The following is a 20,021-nucleotide window of genomic DNA, read 5'->3' as shown; positions in this document are numbered from 1 at the left end:
CTCCCTCCATACATCATCCCCTTATCAAACGAGCTGTGTCAGGCAGAATTTTCAGGTGTTTCACCAGATACATAATGGAACTCGGCGCATCTGTTGCCGCCATGCTGGAGACCTGAAGTTTCAATCATAGCAGCGCAATATGGATGCCCCATACTGTCGCTCTTAATCATGGAACCATTTCCGAAAAAACTATTAAAAATAGAACCGCTATGCCATTCCATTATTCCTAGATGAAATATTTAAACGACCCCGCCTGCTTTGAAAATTATAATTTTTTCAAAGTAAACGCTTCTGCCCCCAGGCCCATTTTGGTTGGGGAGGAGCCGAGACACAGGGGCTTGGACAGGCGAAAGCTCGCCTGGCAGCGGACCGCCAGCTCTATCCCAAGATTAGGCAGCCTCAGAGGCATCCATGCATACTGCCCCGGCTGTTTCCTGTCCATTTCGCCTCCACGATCCTCCACAGCGTCCACCAATGTCTCCATGCGCAACTTTCAATTGTCTATACCCCAGACGCTGGAGCGCGAGAGGAAATACAGCACATCATCCCCTTATCAAACGAGCTGTGTCAGGCAGAATTTTCAGGTGTTTCACCAGATACATAATGGAACTCGGCGCATCTGTCGCCGCCATGCTGGAGACCTGAAGTTTCAATCATAGCAGTGCAATATGGATGCCCCATACTGTCGCTCTTATTCATGGAAGTTGTCTCCATGGCTGCCTCCACATGTCGTCCCCTTATCAATCGAGCTGTGTCAGGCTCATTTTTCGGGTGTTTCATCAGATACGTTATGGAACTTGGTCACTATGTCGCCACCATGCTGTGTTATCGACTAAATATACCGTCAACCTTTTGTTCACATAGGAAATCATTTCAGCGCTTCTTGCTCACCTCATTTAGTTCCTCTCTGCCGCCTTAACCAGGCAAAATACTGATACATACAGTGCTACACGTTATCCTAGCCAAAAGGAATTTTTTAAATTGGTTTGAAGCCTGAGTCCATTTGGGGTATGTCGCCATGCCACTCTCTAGTCTGCCTCTGCTGCCGCTGCCTCTGCATGCGATCTTCTATAGTGTCAGGGTCAATTATTGGATGTTTTAGATGCTATCTAGCCTCATTCGGTCACTCTGTCATGGCCATGCTGTTGCCCATAATTTTGGCATAATGGTGCGATTAAGCAGCCTTAGAGGCATCCATGCATGCTGCCCCTGCTGTTTCCTGTCCATTTCCGTGGTGTTTCCATCATTTTCTGAGGTTTCCAGGTGTTTGGCCAAGCCTCCCTGTGCTGACCCTTGGTCCCCTTGAAAAATACTCGAGTCTCCCATTGACTTCAATGGGGTTCGTTATTCGAGACGAGCACTCGAGCATCGGGAAAGTTTGTCTCGAATAACGAGCACCCGAGCATTTTAGTGCTCGCTCATATCTTGTCCTGACCAATATTTGGTGAGTATTCCTCTCTGTTTTTATGGTCTGTATCTTGTTTACTTGTTTGCACTTGGTGTAGGAAGGGATCATCGACCAGTTGTCTCCTACCACGTTGAGTAGGTAGAACAGGAAAAGCAGGGAAGAGGGTTTAGTCTGAGGGCCCACTGTCTATGTCTCTTTCACCAGTCTGATCCTTGACCTTGCTTAAAAATTATGCTGCGTCCTAAAGGTGAAAATGGGCGGAGCCCTTAAAAGGTTAAAACGGGATGTTGAAGAGGCTCAAATGGACATTGGGCACCCTATGTAGTTCAAGGACATTGATATTTGTAAAGATATCTAAGAGTTAATCATCAATATGCCGTAGAGACATCATTTGAGAAGTGCTATACTGATGGATAACTGGTGGAGCGTTTACCATCCTTGCTATGCAAAGCAGCAGTGTGCCACACCCATCTTCTTGCTCATAATAGGATTATTTAGAGGAAAAATCCATTTTATGCTCCCTATCTATCATGGTAGTGTGATACAGCCGAGCCTATGTTGTTACTCATAGATGAGTTCACCCAATGAGGTCTCTTTAGCCATTTGAAGGTCTTTCTCAGCAAGGCTCTGAAATCATTTATGGCCTATAAAGTAGCTTTGTACTGGGGGAATATATACGGTAGATTTTTGTCATGCTGTAATAAAAGCAGATATTTTAAGACTGTTTGGCAATATATTTTGTAAGTTAGTTTTTTTTGTTTTTGTTGTTTTTTTATTCATTTTAATTTATATTTTATGTCCCTGATAGGTAAAAAAAAACTTTATATATTTTTGCAAATATTGCTTCTGCTCTCTCTCCAGGGTCCCCTGCAGCTCGCACACAGTAGATAGCCTGACAGTCGACTGTCCAATCATTCAGCTATCCTCCTAAAGCTATTTATATACAATTGTGCAGGCTTTAGGGACCACAGCCACCCACTTTATATATATAGCTGGCGACTGTGAATCTTGGGCTACTATCCTCCTGTTCGTGGTTCCTCATATTCAGTCCAAACTGAGATTTTTTAAATGGCACTGAAATGATCTGAAATTTTTCTGAATGTTTCAAAATGGTGGCTAGTTTATACTGTCATTCATCCCAAAGCTTAGGGAAAGGGTGGGTGGTAGAGGGAAAATTAAAAAAAAAACTGTAAAAATACAATATCATCTTTAATTGTGAATTCTTGGCTATTGAAAGCATTTCTTTTGTTCCTCCCTAGTATTATAACAGTTTATAGGCTATATTCTGGGTTCAAGGACATAGACCCATCAGGTTGAGCAGACAAAGCACAGGAAATATGATCTGTTTAATTAAAGCAATGCAATGTGTCGCACACATATACATCCCTGTCAATAAAATATTACTGCTGCTACAACGCGCTTCATTCTCTTCTCTGAAAAACCTTGTGCGAACCGACCCGGCTGACATGTTAATGTTCACAAACCAAGTGGGACAAATGTAATTGAGGGACTGTCACACTGCCCGCCATCCACATGATAACTGCTTTTCTTGTCTTACTCTTCCCATCATGAAACACAATGTAGCAAAAACTGTATAAATGTAGCAAATTTAATTTAAACAGAAGAAGTAAAGGCAGAACAGACTATGAATCCAAGTTTAGAGATGACTAGATTAGCAATCTGGGAGTCAGTGAATATTCACATTAGAGTGAACCAGCCACCATATATTATATTATATCTTCAGTGTAATAAATGTCAGTTTTTGCCCCACTACTTTCATTCAGCTATAATGTTATTACATGTTCAATGTTAACATATATATAATATTACATATATAAATCTTTTTAACCCCTTCAAGACACAATTAGTTTAAGGCTCAGACCCATTTTTTGTAATCTAAAAGTTATGAACACTTTAACCTGATGCTTTGAGAATGTGTTTTTGAGTCATTATACTTTATGAAATTGGTAAATTTTGGTTGACATGTTTTGTAATTATTTATTAAAAAATGTAAATTTCGTAAAAATTTTGAAAAATTTGCCATTTATAAAATTCTAAATAATCCCCTTTACAGACAAATAGTTTTACTACCCAAATTAGTTACTTATATTTCCCATATCTCTGCTTTATGTTTTCATCATTTTAAAAATGTTTCATATTTTATTACAACGTCACGTGGCATACAAATTGAACACGGCTTACGAATATTAGAAACCTTCCATGATTCACCACATTTTCTAAACTGCACCCCTCAACCTATTACAAACAGCTTTGATTATTAAAGGGTTAGCAAAGATTGTTAACCCTTTGAGAGCTTCATAATAACTAAAACAAAGTGGAGTTACAATTTAGAATGGTCTGATTTTGTCAGTAATCTTTTCAAGTAGCCCTAAAATTTACAAATTCACAAAAGATAAAAGGAGAATACCCACACGTGGATGTTACATGTTGTATGAGCGGACAGCAAGGCACAGAAAGGAAGGAGGACATGCAGCAGACATTTTTGCCTTAAAGAATTTTAAGTTCCTTCAAATGTGGCCTACTTTTGTAAGCTATAGAAGTTAATGCGAAGGCTTATTTTTTGCAGGATGGGAGGCATTTTCCATCAATACTTTTTTGGGATGGGTGTGCCGTACTGAAAAAAATGTATTAAGTTTTTTTTGGGGTGGTGTATAAAAAACATCTGTAATTGATTTTTTTTTAATGTTCTCCTTATACCCTAAGTAAAATGTTATCTTTATTAGACAGATCAGTATGATGACACCAATAATATATAAAGGTATTTTTTATTAAGCTTTACTAAACCTACAAAATTACCATATATACTCGAGTATAAGCCTAGTTTTTCAGCACAAAATTTGTGCTCAAAAACCCTAACTTGGCTTATACTCGAGTCAACTAAAAAAAATAAAGTCAGAACTCACCTTTCTGACGTCACCCTTAGGTCCTCTTCTGTCTCCGATGCTCCGGTGCCACCTCGGGTCCTTCGGATCCTCTTTGGGTTTTTCTGCTCCTCTTCGGCTCCTCTTCGGCAGGCTGTATACTACAGGGGCTGGGCAGGATATATGCTACAGGGGCTGGCAGACTATATAGTACAGGGGGTTTGCAGACTATATACTGGGAGGCTGTGACCAATACATTTCCCACCCTTGGCTTATACTAGAGTCAATAGGTTTTCCCAGTTTTTTGTACTGAAATTGGGGGTCTCGCCTTATACTCGGGTCGGCTTATACTTGACTATATACGGGTAAACCTAATGTGGGGTAAATAGTTATAGTTTTTGTTTTGCCATCTTCCAGGAGGACTAACACTTATTTTTTTTTTGTCTATAGAGGAGGTTGAGGGCTTTGCACTTGTACATTACTAGTACAAAAAAAATTACAGCAGTCAGCAAGTGGTTTCCTAATGATTTCGTTTTATGGTACAGGTCATTATAGACTTGGTGCTGCCAAATATGTAGGGTTTGTGTGGAATTTTCTTTTTTACCTCTATGGGATATAAACAAGAACTTGTCTAATTGCTTGTTCATTATAATAGCCTGTAAGGGTGATTTCACATTGGCGTTTTTTTCACATGAGTGATTTTTCATTTTGGCTTATGGACACATACAGATTGGAATTCTCTTCCTGGCTTCTGTGATTTTTCACTGATGCCTTACTGACCCATTCTTTTCAATGGGCTTTTTCACACTTCAGTTTTTTTCACTAATCAGTGATCAGTTTAGAATATGCTCTGTTTGTGTTTGCTGATAACAGTGGATCAGTGAAAAAAAAACTGAATTGTGAAAAAACCCATAGAAAAGAATGGTTCAGTTAGACATGAGTGAGAAATCACTGATCCCAGGAAGAGAAAACCAATTTGCATGTGTTCATAAACCAAAATGGGTTCAGTGAAAAATCACTGATGTGAAAAAAACTCCAATGTGAAACCACCCTACATTAACACAGATGTGTGCCTGCCATATCGTAGCATTGCGGCCACACATCGGCAACGGCGAGAGGAGGAGGTGGTGAGCTCTGCAGGACATATCCTATCTTTCTCCCGGCTACGGAGCGGTGCTGCATGTGTGGAGCTCCGTAATGCTCCCATACGGCGCCATGCGCCCATTGCCTGCTATGGGGGACATATATACGCTTGATCGTGGGTGTTATGTGAGGATTTCAGCTGTTTATTATTGCATTTCTCAGTGCCTATTCCGCCCCGGCAATGAGCTGAACTGATATCACTATATAAGGCTTTGTATATCAGAGGCCACATCTGGAAATCCCCATCTTGGTGCAGACATCAACAAAATATGTTAATATAACAATAAAGATTTTGAGGCTTGAAGGTGTTGTAAAAGGACATTAACATATACCTAGCCTTCCATCACAAGCATAGGGGCTAGGGGCGATGTTGTAATCTTACTTAGGTAAATGTGTCATCATAGTAAAGTTGTCTTTCTTTGAGGATCCCTAGCAGATAGATTGATCGCTTATTTATGCGTCCACAGGCACCAGACTTATAATGTCACATAATGGGGCACGTTTACTTACCCGTCCACGGAGTTCACCAAAAGTGCATTGTCCGACGATAAGGCACTGTACTTAGATCGTGCGTCCAATAGTGTCGCTTTCCCGCTCGGGTCTGACGGAGTTCACCTTCTTGTTCCTGGTATATGTAAGTGCATTGTCTTGCAACACAATTTGAAAGTTAAATCCCGCGCTCACTGAATCATTCGGATCATCGGACGGCACGCAATATGTATACTTATGCCATGCCATTGGCTGTTCAGCCAATGTATATGAACCCCTATAGGTATAGTTAGAATCTGACTTCTCCATTAGGAAGGAGTTTCAATTAGGGATAGATAGTTTTTAACTTGGTGAAGAAGAGGCCTGCACAACGGGACAGATTGTAAGGTGATAAGATCTAGAATAGTTCTAGAATAACTTTCAAGCCTGAACTATGTATTATGGATATGACAAGGTTCCATACAACCGCAAAGAAACAACATCTTACATGACCTTGAAAAGAGCACATTTTGTACAATCCTGGATCGTGCACCATGGAGAATCACATGCTTATATATTTCACATGCTATGTTATCTACCCTTTATGCTTATCTTGCTACTCTGTAGCTGTGGAAATATGACCAAATTAAGATGAGCAAATGGAAACATAGTTGTAGAACCTAGGTGTGCTTCTCCACCCAGATAAAAGTTATATAATTTAACAATCGAGTAGATTGAAGGAGGGAATGTAAAACTGGAGGGAATGACCAACAGTCAAAAACAGCGTTGTTTTCTTTGGTCAAGGCAGCAAATACATTCTTTGTTTAGGGCAATCACAGTGGAGTGGTAGAGTAAGAAGCCAGATGGGTTAATTTATATCTTAAGGGTCTGTAAATGATAGCTGTATTGTGTAAATGTGGTCAAGTGAAAGCCCCAATATGTAGTCTAGATCTGCAGGTGTAAAGGGCTGATGGACACAAATACCACCAATGTTACATCATCGATCCATGTGTGGCCTCCCCTGTTTTGGACCATGTATTAGGCAGTGGCGTAACTAGAGTCCTCTGGGCCCCAGGGCAAAATTCCCGACAGGGCCCCCCCCGGTATGCATAAAAACATTGAACACCATCCACCAGTAGCCATAATTAATGTCCCCCATCTACCAGTAGCCATATTTAATGCCCCCACCCACCAGTAGCCATAATTAATGTCCCCCCTCACCAGTAGCCATAATTAATGTCCCCCCTCACCAGTAGCCATAATTAATGTCCCCCCCACCAGTAGCCATGATTAATGTACCCCCTCACCAGTAGCTATAATCAATGTCCCCCCTCACCAGTAGCCATAATTAATGTCCACCCCAGCAGTAGCCATGATTAATGTCCCCACCCCCAGCAGTAGCCATAATCAATGTCCCCCCCTAGCAGTAGCCATGATTAATGTCCCCCCCACCAGTAGCCATAATCAATGTCCCCCCAGCAGTAGCCGTGATTAATGTCCCCCATAGGTAATATCCCCCCCAAATAGCCATTTCCTAACTTTCACCTATGCCCCCCACCCCCAAATAGAAACAGGGCCCCATATATTTAGGCAAAATGAAAAATAAAACTTTTACCTTGTTATTCCGCTCCTCTACGCGCTCTCTCTGTCTTCTAAAGATCGGCGCAGGCGACGGCTGATGACGCGTCTGCCGGGTCAGGTGCCGGGTCATAGACCTCAGCAGACCCGGCGCAGGCAGGCGCGTCATTAAGCCTGTGTCGGCGTCGATGGATGCGGTGTGCGGGGATGGCCGATGAGGTGGGTGGGAAGGTGGTCCAGCGCACGGACCAGATGCAGAACAGTCCGTGCGCTGTAAGGGGAAGGCCCGCGGCTCTCACAATTTGAAACATCTGCCCGCTGTGCTGCGACGAGTTATCAGCAGTATACAAAAAACAATGGACCTTATTGTCACGGCAGGTATTAGACTCAGAGGAAAAATTTTACAAAACTGCCTTTGAGTTATCAGCGCAGCGCAGGGGTCAGGGACGGGCCTCTGACTGGCAACGGGCCCGGTCTCAATCGCGACCCCTGCGACCGCGATCGGTACACCACTGGTATTAGGTATTTTAACAAAAGCAAAATTATCACATTGGTACATACTACAATGCTGGTTGAAGGAACTTCTGCTGTTACATGTGGATTTTGCATAAGATTTGGCTACAGGTTTCACCTTTTGTATTGTAATCACTGCACCCTACCCAGCTTAGTATGTACCATGTGTGGGGTATTGCTCAGGTATAAGCTAGGTAGCGGTCGCAGACAGAGGGAAAGAGACAGTTCTCAGTTCAGTTCAGTGTTTATTCACACCACAAAACAAATGGAACAAAAATCCAGCATTGTCTTCATGCTTGTTTAAAACATAAACATACAGACCAGGCTTGGCCTTCTCACCCAGTAGCAGGGTCTTCACAAATAGTCCAAATTGTTGGTGTAAGTTCACACCTTGCAGAAGCTGCTGCATAGCACTTAGTCCATTTAAAGTCCAAAACAGCCAACCTGTCCTCCTAGACAGGACACGTGTTTGCTCTTGGAACAAGCTTCTCCCTCTGAGACTAGAGCTCACTCCACTCTCTTGTGCACACTTCCAGCTCAGCTTTGTTAGCTGGAACACCCTGAAAACCCGGTTTGGACCGGTGCTTGAAGTTTGGTCCGGTGCTTGATTTCAGCTTGCTGCATTACTCTGAGCAACACAAGCTGAGAGGATAATACCTCCCATCCAGCAACAAACCCCTGACTGTGTCACATACCCCCTCCCTTTGTTCAACCTTGAGGGGATGAACACTCGCCAGACAGTGCACCCGGGACAGGGCATCTGCATTCCCCTGTAGCCGGCCTGCTCTGTGTTCCACTGTGAATTTGAAGTTCTGTAGAGACAAGAACCATCTGGTGACCCGAGCATTCCTCTCCTTGGCCTGGCTCATCCACTTGAGAGGTGAATGGTCAGTCACCAGTCGGAACTTCCTCCCCAACAGATAATAGCGGAGAGACTCGAGTGCCCACTTGATGGCTAGGCACTCCCTCTCCACTATACTGTACCTGGTTTCGGCTGGGGTGAGCTTGCGACTCAGGAACCCAACAGGATGCTCTTCCCCATTAATTTCCTGAGATAGTACAGCACCGAGGCCCACTTCAGAGGCATCGGTCTGTACTACAAACTCCCTCTTGAAGTCGGGTGTCACCAGGACTGGTGACCCGCACAAGGCCGACTTCAAAGCGGAAAAAGCCTTCTCCGCTTGGTCATTCCAGCGAACCATCACTGTCTTACGTCCCTTCAGGAGCCCTGTCAATGGAGCCGCTACAGTAGCAAAATGGGGAATAAATCTCATATAATACCCCACCATCCCCAGGAATGACTTTATTTGCCTGGTGGTGACAGGTCGTGGCCAACTCCGTATTGCCTCTACCTTATTCATCTGGGGTTTGATGACTCCACGCCCAATGATATAGCCTAAGTACCGTGCCTCCTCTAGCCCTATGGCACATTTCTTTGGGTTAGCAGTTAGCCCGGCCCTACGGAGGGAGTCTACTACAGCCTGCACTTTTGCCAGATGACTCTCCCAGTCAGCACTGAAAATGACAATATCATCGAGGTACGCTGACGCGTAACGCCGATGTGGACGAAGCACAATGTCCATTAAACGCTGGAACGTGGCCGGGGCGCCATGCAGGCCAAAGGGTAACACTTTATACTGAAATAGTCCCTCAGGTGTGATAAAGGCAGTTTTCTCCTTGGCAGCCTCCGTCAAGGGCACTTGCCAGTACCCTTTAGTGAGGTCCAAGGTAGAAAAATACCTGGCCTGTCCTAAGCGCTCAATTAGCTCGTCCACCCGGGGCATGGGATAAGCATCAAATTTGGACACTTCGTTCAGTTTACGAAAATCGTTACAGAAACGTAGCGTCCCATCTGGTTTGGGTATCAAAACTATTGGGCTTGCCCACTCACTTCTTGACTCTTCAATTACGTCCAGCCGCAGCATCAACTGTACTTCCTCCGTGATGGCTTGTCGCCGAGCTTCGGGCACCCGGTACGGCTTTAGCCGGACTTTTGCCTGGGGCTCCGTGACAATGTCATGTTGGATTACGGAAGTACGTCCAGGGAGGTCAGAGAACACGTCCGTGTTCCGACTAATGAACTCCTTGGCCTCTTGAGCCTGTTTAGGGGAAAGGCTGTCAGCAATGCGCACTGTGGCAGCCGCTTCCCCGGGAACAGTTGGAGGTACTGGTTTCCCTTCCCCTAAACATACCGGCTGCGGGGTGCTCCCAACGCAGGTCTCCCTATCTCTCCAAGGCTTTAGCAAATTGACATGGTAGACCTGCTCTGGCTTCCGTCGCCCTGGCTGATGTACCTTGTAATTTACATTGCTTACCTTTTCCAGAATTTCGTAAGGGCCTTGCCACCTTGCGAGGAACTTACTGTCTACCGTTGGTACTAAAACCAAGACTCTGTCTCCTGGGTTAAAGCTCCGCACCTTAGCTACTCTATTGTAGACCTGACTCTGGGCTCGCTGAGCCGCCTCCATATGTTCCCTGACAAGGGGCAACACTGTCTCCATCCGCTCCTGCATCTTAGTGACATATTCAATGACACTCTTATGCGGAGTGGGCTGTTGCTCCCATGCCTCTTTGGCCACGTCCAGCAAACCTCGGGGATGTCTGCCATATAGTAATTCAAAGGGCGAGAACCCAGTAGAGGCCTGGGGCACCTCTCGCACTGCGAACATAAGATAGGGCAGAAGCAGATCCCAGTCCCTTCCATCCTTGGACACTGCTCTTTTCAGCATATTTTTCAAAGTTTGATTAAATCTCTCCACCAGGCCGTCTGTTTGGGGGTGGTAAACTGAAGTCCTTAACTGTTTAATCCCCAGCAACTTGCAGAGTTCCTTCATGACCTTCGACATGAAGGGAGTCCCCTGGTCTGTCAGAATCTCCTTAGGTATCCCAACCCTTGAAAACATCTCCATTAACTCCTTAGCTATAAGTTTGGCAGAGGTATGACGCAGTGGCACTGCTTCTGGATACCGGGTTGCGTAGTCAAGGACAACTAAAATATGTTGGTGACCCCTAGCAGATTTAGGTACTGGACCCACAAGGTCCATGGCAATTCTCTCAAAAGGTACCTCGATAATTGGGAGGGGTACTAGGGGACTGCGGAAGTGCTGCTGGGGGCTAGTTATTTGACAGGTCGGACAGGACTTACAAAACTCTTCCACCTCTTTGAACACACTGGGCCAGTAAAATCGCTGTAGTATACGGTCCTGGGTTTTCTGCGGCCCAAGGTGTCCACCTAAAACATGTTGGTGAGCAAGATCCAGTACCATCCTACGATATGCCTGAGGCACTATTAATTGTTCAACATTCTCACCCCGTAGTTGGGTGACCCGATACAGTAAATTATGGTGAACCACAAAACGAGGAAAAACTGCCTCAGCTCCTGGTTGTTGTGGCTCACCTTCAACCATTAACACATTCCCCCAGGCTCGGGACAGAGTCTGGTCCCGGAGTTGCGCCGTACCAAAATTGTCACCAGAGACGTTTAAGTCTGACAATTCAGGGCCTGGCGGCAAGTCCTCTACTTCCCCAACCATTACATTCATTGGTAGTGTCTCCCCATCATCCACCGAAGTGGCGGTCACCCCTACCGCTGGCCCTTCCGCCTCGGGTTCCCAAGGTTCTGGTTCTAGGTCTGGAACATGACCTTCAGCTATTGCTCTCCCTGACCCCTGGGGACTGACATGCAGTAACGATGGCCATAGTGCAGAGAATAATGGAAAGTCTCTTCCTATAATTAGGTCATAGGGCAGATTTGATGCTACTGCCACCTCGTGGACTTTCCTCCCAGCAGGTGTTTTTATGACCACCAGTGCGGTTGGATAATCTTTTAAGTCTCCATGAATACACAATACTCGAACCTTGCGACTAGTGAACTGAGAGGGTAGCGCCAGGGTATCCCGTACTATGGTCACTAGGCTCCCTGAGTCAAGTAGTGCATTAGCCCTGCACCCATCAACGGACACTGGGCACATGGGAGGTGCCCTATCTGCATCCAGGACGTCAGCGGTACATACAGGCCGTGCATAGAAGGAAGTACGGCGAGCGTACCCACAGTCCATAGGTTCGGAGGCCAAGGGGCAATTTGCAGCCATATGTCCCAGGACATGACAGCGCCAACAGCGGAGTGTGGGGATCTCACGAATCTTTGTGGAACGTTGTTTGGACATCGTTGGGGAGCTACTCCCAGCAGAAGGTCGGGGCTTTTCCTCAGTCACTGCAAGTGGGGGTGAGGGACGGGGTGGCTTACGTGTAGGGGTACAGTCCCGCACAAAGTCCTGGGTGGCTATATAACGTTCGACCAGACCAACCAGCTGGTCTAAATTACCTGGGTCACCTTGACCTACCCAGCGCTGAATGGCAACCGGCAGAGTGCGCACAAAACGGTCTACCACCACCCTCTCCACTATTTGGGCTGGGGTTAAAGTCTCAGGCTGAAGCCACCTTTTTACCAGGTGCAGTAGGTCATAAGCTTGAGACCTGGCAGCTCGGGATTCCACAAACCCCCACTGATATACACGTTGGGCCCGCACATAAACATTGACTCCCATGCGTGCCAGGATCTCACCTTTCAACTTCTTGTAGTCCAGGGCATCCTCCTGAGTGAGGTCAAAATATGCCTTTAACGCATCGCCAGTCAGGAACGGGGCCACCACTTCAGCCCACTGGTCAGGCTGCAGCCCCTCACGCTCTGCCGTTCTCTCGAACACCGCCAGGAAGGCCTCTACGTCATCCTCCGCTGTCAGCTTTCTCAGCGCAGTTCGGACTCTCTCTCTGGCCGCAGGCTGTAGCTGGGTCACCACTGTTGGAGTCTCACGCAGCGCCTTTATTTGTTGTAGCAGTAAGTCGTTAGTCTGTTGCTGGGCCTGCATAGCCTCAGAGTGTGCCATCTGCTGTTGAACATTAGCTTGCACAAGTTGTTTAATCAGCTCCTCCATCTTGTCCGGTGATGCTAGCTGAAACTTTGCAGGTTTAATCCACGACATGCAATGGTGCCCAGAAAAAAAACTCCGGTTTTGCACCACCCTCACTGCGTTTTGCCCGCTCCAAGCCACCAATTGTGGGGTATTGCTCAGGTATAAGCTAGGTAGCGGTCGCAGACAGAGGGAAAGAGACAGTTCTCAGTTCAGTTCAGTGTTTATTCACACCACAAAACAAATGGAACAAAAATCCAGCATTGTCTTCATGCTTGTTTAAAACATAAACATACAGACCAGGCTTGGCCTTCTCACCCAGTAGCAGGGTCTTCACAAATAGTCCAAATTGTTGGTGTAAGTTCACACCTTGCAGAAGCTGCTGCATAGCACTTAGTCCATTTAAAGTCCAAAACAGCCAACCTGTCCTCCTAGACAGGACACGTGTTTGCTCTTGGAACAAGCTTCTCCCTCTGAGACTAGAGCTCACTCCACTCTCTTGTGCACACTTCCAGCTCAGCTTTGTTAGCTGGAACACCCTGAAAACCCGGTTTGGACCGGTGCTTGAAGTTTGGTCCGGTGCTTGATTTCAGCTTGCTGCATTACTCTGAGCAACACAAGCTGAGAGGATAATACCTCCCATCCAGCAACAAACCCCTGACTGTGTCACACATGCCATGTTCTAGTAAGGGCACTGCACCTCTCCATTGGTCATTTGGGGGTCCACATTTGTCACCCTTCGTATGTGCACCCTCATTTTGACAGCAGGTATGTCAATGGCCTCAGTCCCTTATTTCTATGGTTCTTTGGTGACTTGCTGTGACAATCTGCTGTAATTTTTTTTGTTTTCTTTTTTTTTTATCTACAAACTCAAATTCATGTAATAGATCATTTTAGTAGCAATACTGAAACAAACCCTAAATTTACAAACAACGCAATTAAGCAGTGATAGATGTAAATAGCAGAGGACCTGGTCCAAGATAGTCCTATGGCCTCCCATAGCTCATCACAGAGATGACTTATGTCTCTATAACAATCTACTAGCTTTTATTAACAAAGTAATATTTCGGCCCCATTCATCTAATTGCAGATCTAGTTGTACAAGTTGCACATATGATATTCTATGTCACTTCTTGTCATAAGACAAGACAGCATGGATTACCAAATGTTCTTTGACTCTTCTCTGACTCTTACATGAAACTCAGAAATGGAAGACACTAGGGCACATTTACTTACATGTCCGTAGGAGTTCCCGAAAGTCCATTGCCCGACAACAATGCACTGTGCCGTGATTCACTAATATTGTGCGCCCGATTTCCTGCAACTTTCACTTACCTGCTCAGGTCCGCCGGAGTTTACCATCTTTTTCTCAGTGTATGAATGTTATATCCTGCGTTCAGTCCGAATCAGTCGGATCGTCTAACGGCCCGCCCCCCGTTTTTTGTTGCATGAAGGCCGGTCTTGTGTGACACAACCCCCTTCTAAATACTTGTCCCAGTTGCGCAAATTCCAAATACCATTAGTGGGGCTTAATTAGTAAATAAGCACCACCATATATAAAATAATAAGACAACTGCAGCAAAGGGCGTTCTTTATGCTCTATGGGTTGGGTTATTGTCCATACTGTTAAATAAAGGGTAGGGGACAGACAGATGGAGAACAATCAGTAGGATCAGGGCTTTATCTCGTTGTATAAAAAATGATGAGAGAGTGGTGGGCTTCATAGTGAAAGGCATTAGCCAAATCTGATCTTACAGCTTCAGATTCAGTTCATGTTTTCTTGCACCCATAATATCTTAATGAATAGTTATCTCACCAGGACGGCAGTTGAATCATTCATAGAAGGTGTGAGGCAACTACAACAAATCAATTTTTAGCTTGTGACCTGAAATGGTTCTCGCTGCAATGGTAATGTTCTCTATATTCTTTGCAGAAGGCAGGATGTAATTGGATTTGTATAAATTAGGTCAAATGACCAGTGATAATGCAAGAATTACTACCCGTGGCATTCTCAATTTTACCTGTACTTCATGGGTAATATATTTCAATGATTTTTCATTTTCATGACCAAGAGGATAAAATGGGCTCAACTTCCAGTACAGACAGACATTGTTACACTGTATATTACACAATGTGCAGTGAGCAGAGGGCAAGGCACAGGGATGACCACCACACATTTAACCCTTTCACCCTTTCAAGAATTCAGCTTTTCTCCAATGACCCTCTGCAACATTCACACATACAAAAGTAATTGGTAAAATTACTTGCTTAAAAGTACTTTTCCATTCTATAAATAGTTTAATACAACTTTCTAACATACTAAGGGAAGCCACAATATGAGGAAAAGATGATGGGATCCACAAAATGAGGGAGAGATCATGGCATCACAATATGAGGAGCTGATGAGAGGGCATCACATAATGAGGGTAAATTGAGGGGGCCTAAAAATGAGGGAGCAATGGAGGGGGCCCACAGAATGAGGGGAACATGAGAGGCCACAATATAAATGGGATATAACAGACCACAAAATGAGGGACAGATAATGGAGCCACAATAAGGGAGAAGATGAGAGGGGACTGCAATATGAGGAGGACACAAGAGGCTACAATACAAGGGAGCGATTACAAGGGCCAAAAAATGAGGAGGGGAGGAAAGAAGGCCACAATATGAGCAGGAGATAAGGGGTCACTATATGAAGGACAGATGAAAGGCCACAATATGAGGAGGAGATAAGGGGTAAGATGAGGGGGAGCACATGATGAGGGGAACATGAGGGGCTACAATGTGAAGGGGAGATGATTGGGCCACAATTTAAAAATGAGATGAGAGGGGGCCACAATATGAGGAGGAGACAAGGGGTAAGATGAGGGGGACCACAGGATGAGGGGAACATGAGAGACTACAATGTGAAGGGGAGATGATTGGGCCACAATTTAAAAAGGAGATGAGAGGGGGCCACAATATGAGGGGGGGATAAGAGGCTGCAATATAAGGTAGAGATGAAGGACCACAATATTTGGGGTAGATGAGAGATTATAGGGATCCATAATATGAGAGAGAGGTGAGGGGCCACCAAATGAGGGATAGATGAGAGGAACTACAATAGGAGGGAGAGATTAAGGGGGGCACAATGTAAGGGGGAGATGAGGGACAAAGGGCATAACTACAAGGATAGCATCCATAGCAGCTGTGTATATGCTGTATGTGTATGTATGTGATGTGCATAGGCTGTATGTGTGTATATGCTATATGTCTTTATATGCTAATGTTTGTATATATGCTGTAGTTATGTCTACATGGTGTGTATATGTGGCATTTATCCGTGTTTATGCTGTGTGTATATGGTCTGTTGCTATTGTATACATAATAATAATAATAATAATAATAATAATAATAATAATCTTTATTTATATAGTGCCATCATATTACGTAGCGCTTTACAAATCATAGGAAACAAATACAAATATAATATAACATGACAGAGCACAACATTTGTATGGAACAACAGGAGTGAGGTTCCTGCTCGCCAGAGCTTACGGTTTATGAAGATGATGGGGTAACACGAGGTAAAAGAATATTTAATGGTCAAGCCATTCATCTTAGGGAATAGAACAAAATATAATAAATGGAATTGCTGTTGCTTGAACCAATCAGCCGTCATCTTATATACCAGGTCCAGGGTGAATGGGACTGCAGAGAAGTCTGGTGCCTGTTGGTTGCTGGATAACAGATGGGAGGACAACACAGGACGGGTTAGTAGAAGAGTTAAAACTTCATGCAGTTAATGAGTGTTATAGGCTTGCCTAAAGAAAATGATTGGGCCACAATTTATTTATATAGCGCCATCATATTACGTAGCGCTTTACAAATCATAGGAAACAAATATAAATATAATATAACATGACAGAGCACAACATTTGTATGGAACAACAGGAGTGAGGTCCCTGCTCGCCAGAGCTTACGGTTTATGAAGATGATGGGGTAACACGAGGTAAAAGAATATTTAATATTTACATGTGTAAATATGCTGTGTATATACTGTATGTGTATAAGATGGGCCCTCAGGATGAGGGGGGCATGAGAGGCCACAATGTAAATGGGAGATGAAGGAGAGATGATGGGGGCCACAATATTAGGAAGAGATGTAAGTGGGCTACAATTTGATGGGGAGACAAGATGCAACAATATGAAATAAAGATGAAGGGCCACTTTTTGCAGGGGAGATAAGAAGAACACACAATATGAAGGAAAAATGTTAGGGTCCATATGATGACGGAGAGGTGAGGGCAGCCACAACATGAAGATAGATGAGGGGCCAAAATATAAGAGGAAATGAGGGTTCACAAAATGAGGGTTAGATGATGAGGCACACAGGATTAGGGGGAGATGAGAGGTCACAATATAAAGAGGAGATGAGAGGGACATAATTTGAAGGGGATATGAGAGGCCACAATATGAGGGAGAGATGTAAGGGGCCACAATATTAGGGGGAGCTGACACATGCACAGATTGTGTGAACTTAAAAATACTCCAGATAATCTTGAAATGCATTTTAAGACACAATTCAATCACATATTGTGAACATGTGCATAGGCTGCATTCATACTATGGCCCATATATATTATTGTGTCTGTGCCAGTTCTATGTCTAAGTTTGCACTAAAAAAACGTGTCTTTGGAGCTTGTACATTTATAATGCCACTTTTGTGTCACCCGGTAGTATACAGCGCCCAGGTATAGCTCAGGTGAGCACGTGGTCATGTGCAATTGTCCTCATTAATTTATTTTTCTGTGCACACCAAGTAAAGTGTAACATTTGTCAGCACAGGAAAGTATAGAGATCCATGACATTACATTATTCTAAAATGAACAAAAATGTGTCCCCACCCTGCCAGCCCTGAGGACAATTGCAGTATAAATCTCAAGATGAATATATGATCTGTGTTATGATATAGCGGAGAACATTGAGAATATGAGTCTTTCTCTTTGCCTCAGCAACTTTGTGAACTTCATCCCGCGACACCCAGACATGAAAATAAATGCACTGAAAACTAATTAGAATTCTGTCTATTTTAAGGACTTGCATAAACACCTTTGGGTGACAAATTCCTCCTTGCAGAGACCTCTTGTGTTTGCATAATTCCAGACACATCTTACCCAGTACTCCACATTGTTCTTATATAGTATAATGAAAGGAATCTGTTCATATTTATCATAATATTAGATGTGTATTGTGTACTTATTTGCACATTGCTCCATCTGTCTTGGGAATGGGGCCTGCTATTTGTGTGTTCCCAGCCAGCCACCAGGGCACCAAATTCAGCACCTCTAGTTAATAAATGGCCAGTCAGAATTTTAATACTCTAATATTTACTATTAATTTATGGGATTATACTGCTTGAAAGACCAGGGGTGGGGGCTTGAAGCTTCAGATTGATGATTGAAACTGTCATACAAGTAACAGGTTCATTGCGTCAAGGGTTCAGTGTACTTATGAAACCGAAGAAACTATTTTATTGCAGTTTGTATAGTTGTTAACTGCTATTTATATTTAGTAATTCTCCAAGGTTTTCAGTATCTGTCTGCTCTTTTAGGAATTGGAAACATGGGGCAGGTTGGCTGCAAGTTCGAGGCTGTCTCGTTTTAATCCATTCATTACAATGTGCGATTTGCACATTTTAATGAATGAGGTGGAAAATCCCCATATACTGGTAGGATTGATCAGACAACCAAGGGTTAAAGTACCCTAGGGGTTCTGAAAAATAGTAAAAAAAAAATTATAATATAAAACCCTACAAATTAAAATAACCCCCTTTCCTAGAACTGATATAAATATAAATAAACAGTAAACACATTGTGGCAGATTTACTTACCTGGTCCAGTTGCGATCCAGCGGCGCATTCTCTGCAGAGGATTCGTGTCTTCCAGCGATTCACTAAGGTAGTTTCCCCAATGTCCACTAGGTGTCACTGCTGCGCTGGATTCCGTCGGAGTTCACTGAAGTTCACCCAGCCAGGCCGGGTGCAGGTAAGCGCGTGTCAAGCAACACATTTCTTTAAATTAAATATGGCGGTTTCCTTTATCCCTGAGCTGTCAATGGAGTACTGAACAGAAAACTAATTTAAACAAACTGTATAAATAAGGGGAGAAAGATGGAGAGAAAGATGGACACAGCAACATATTTCTTTAATAAAGTATATTACATAATGTATTATATGCACTATTTATGTAATTATGTCTAAAGTTTACTTACACTTTAAGCAACTTGTGTAAATTTGATTTCTGTCCCTTACTCCATTGAAAGCAAGGAGATAAGAGAACCTGATAAAGTTTCTAATGGATTATAAATAGTCTCTTATGAAGGATGATTCATTCATAGGAGACTATTTATAAGCCATTAGAAACTTTAATATTCTCTAGCAATGGAATATTGTTTAACATGTTTGCCTTATCGCTGTACTGTGAATGGACTCCAGATGCTCTGCTCACTGCAGGAAAAGAAGAGCTGTTTTACTTAGTGGAGTATATTATTACCTACTATACTGTCATCACCTTCAATATCCTGGGCCACAATACGGGAAGCAATGATGTAAGAAATTTGAATATTATTTTATTTGTAATAGTGATGGTCTCTGGGCATTGCTGTGTTACCTGTCTTAGTAGGCATCGACGTGCCAGTCCCTCAGTTTTATAATGCCTTCTTCAGCTAGGAATTAAAAGGACCCTCTTCCAATGAATGTCTGCATCAAGGTCCCTGTGTGCTCCTCATAAGGGTATGCTTTAAATCTTTGTAAATCTTTCAGTCTTTTCCACCTGCTCTACTGTAAGGGGGGTCCTGGATGGGGATAGAGGAGGGTATAGAAGTGTGGACTAAAGAAAGAAAGGGAGACATGAAGGTGCAGGCTGGAGAGAGAGGTTTCATGGAGGTGGAAGCCATATAAATACGGGATATGGAGAAGCAGGCTGGAGAAATAAGGGACATGGAAATGGAGGAAGGATAAAGAGGAAAAATTGCAGTGGGTGCAATCTAGTGAAAGCAGACCTCATGGAGTACTTGTTGTCAAAAAGAAAATATTGCTGGAGAGAGAGGGGGCAAAGAATTGAGGGGCAGACTGGAGAA

This window comes from Engystomops pustulosus, chromosome 6 (genome assembly GCF_040894005.1).
Source record: "Engystomops pustulosus chromosome 6, aEngPut4.maternal, whole genome shotgun sequence".
Classification (NCBI taxonomy): Eukaryota; Metazoa; Chordata; class Amphibia; order Anura; family Leptodactylidae; genus Engystomops; species Engystomops pustulosus.
Note: the sequence above shows the minus strand (reverse complement) of the source record.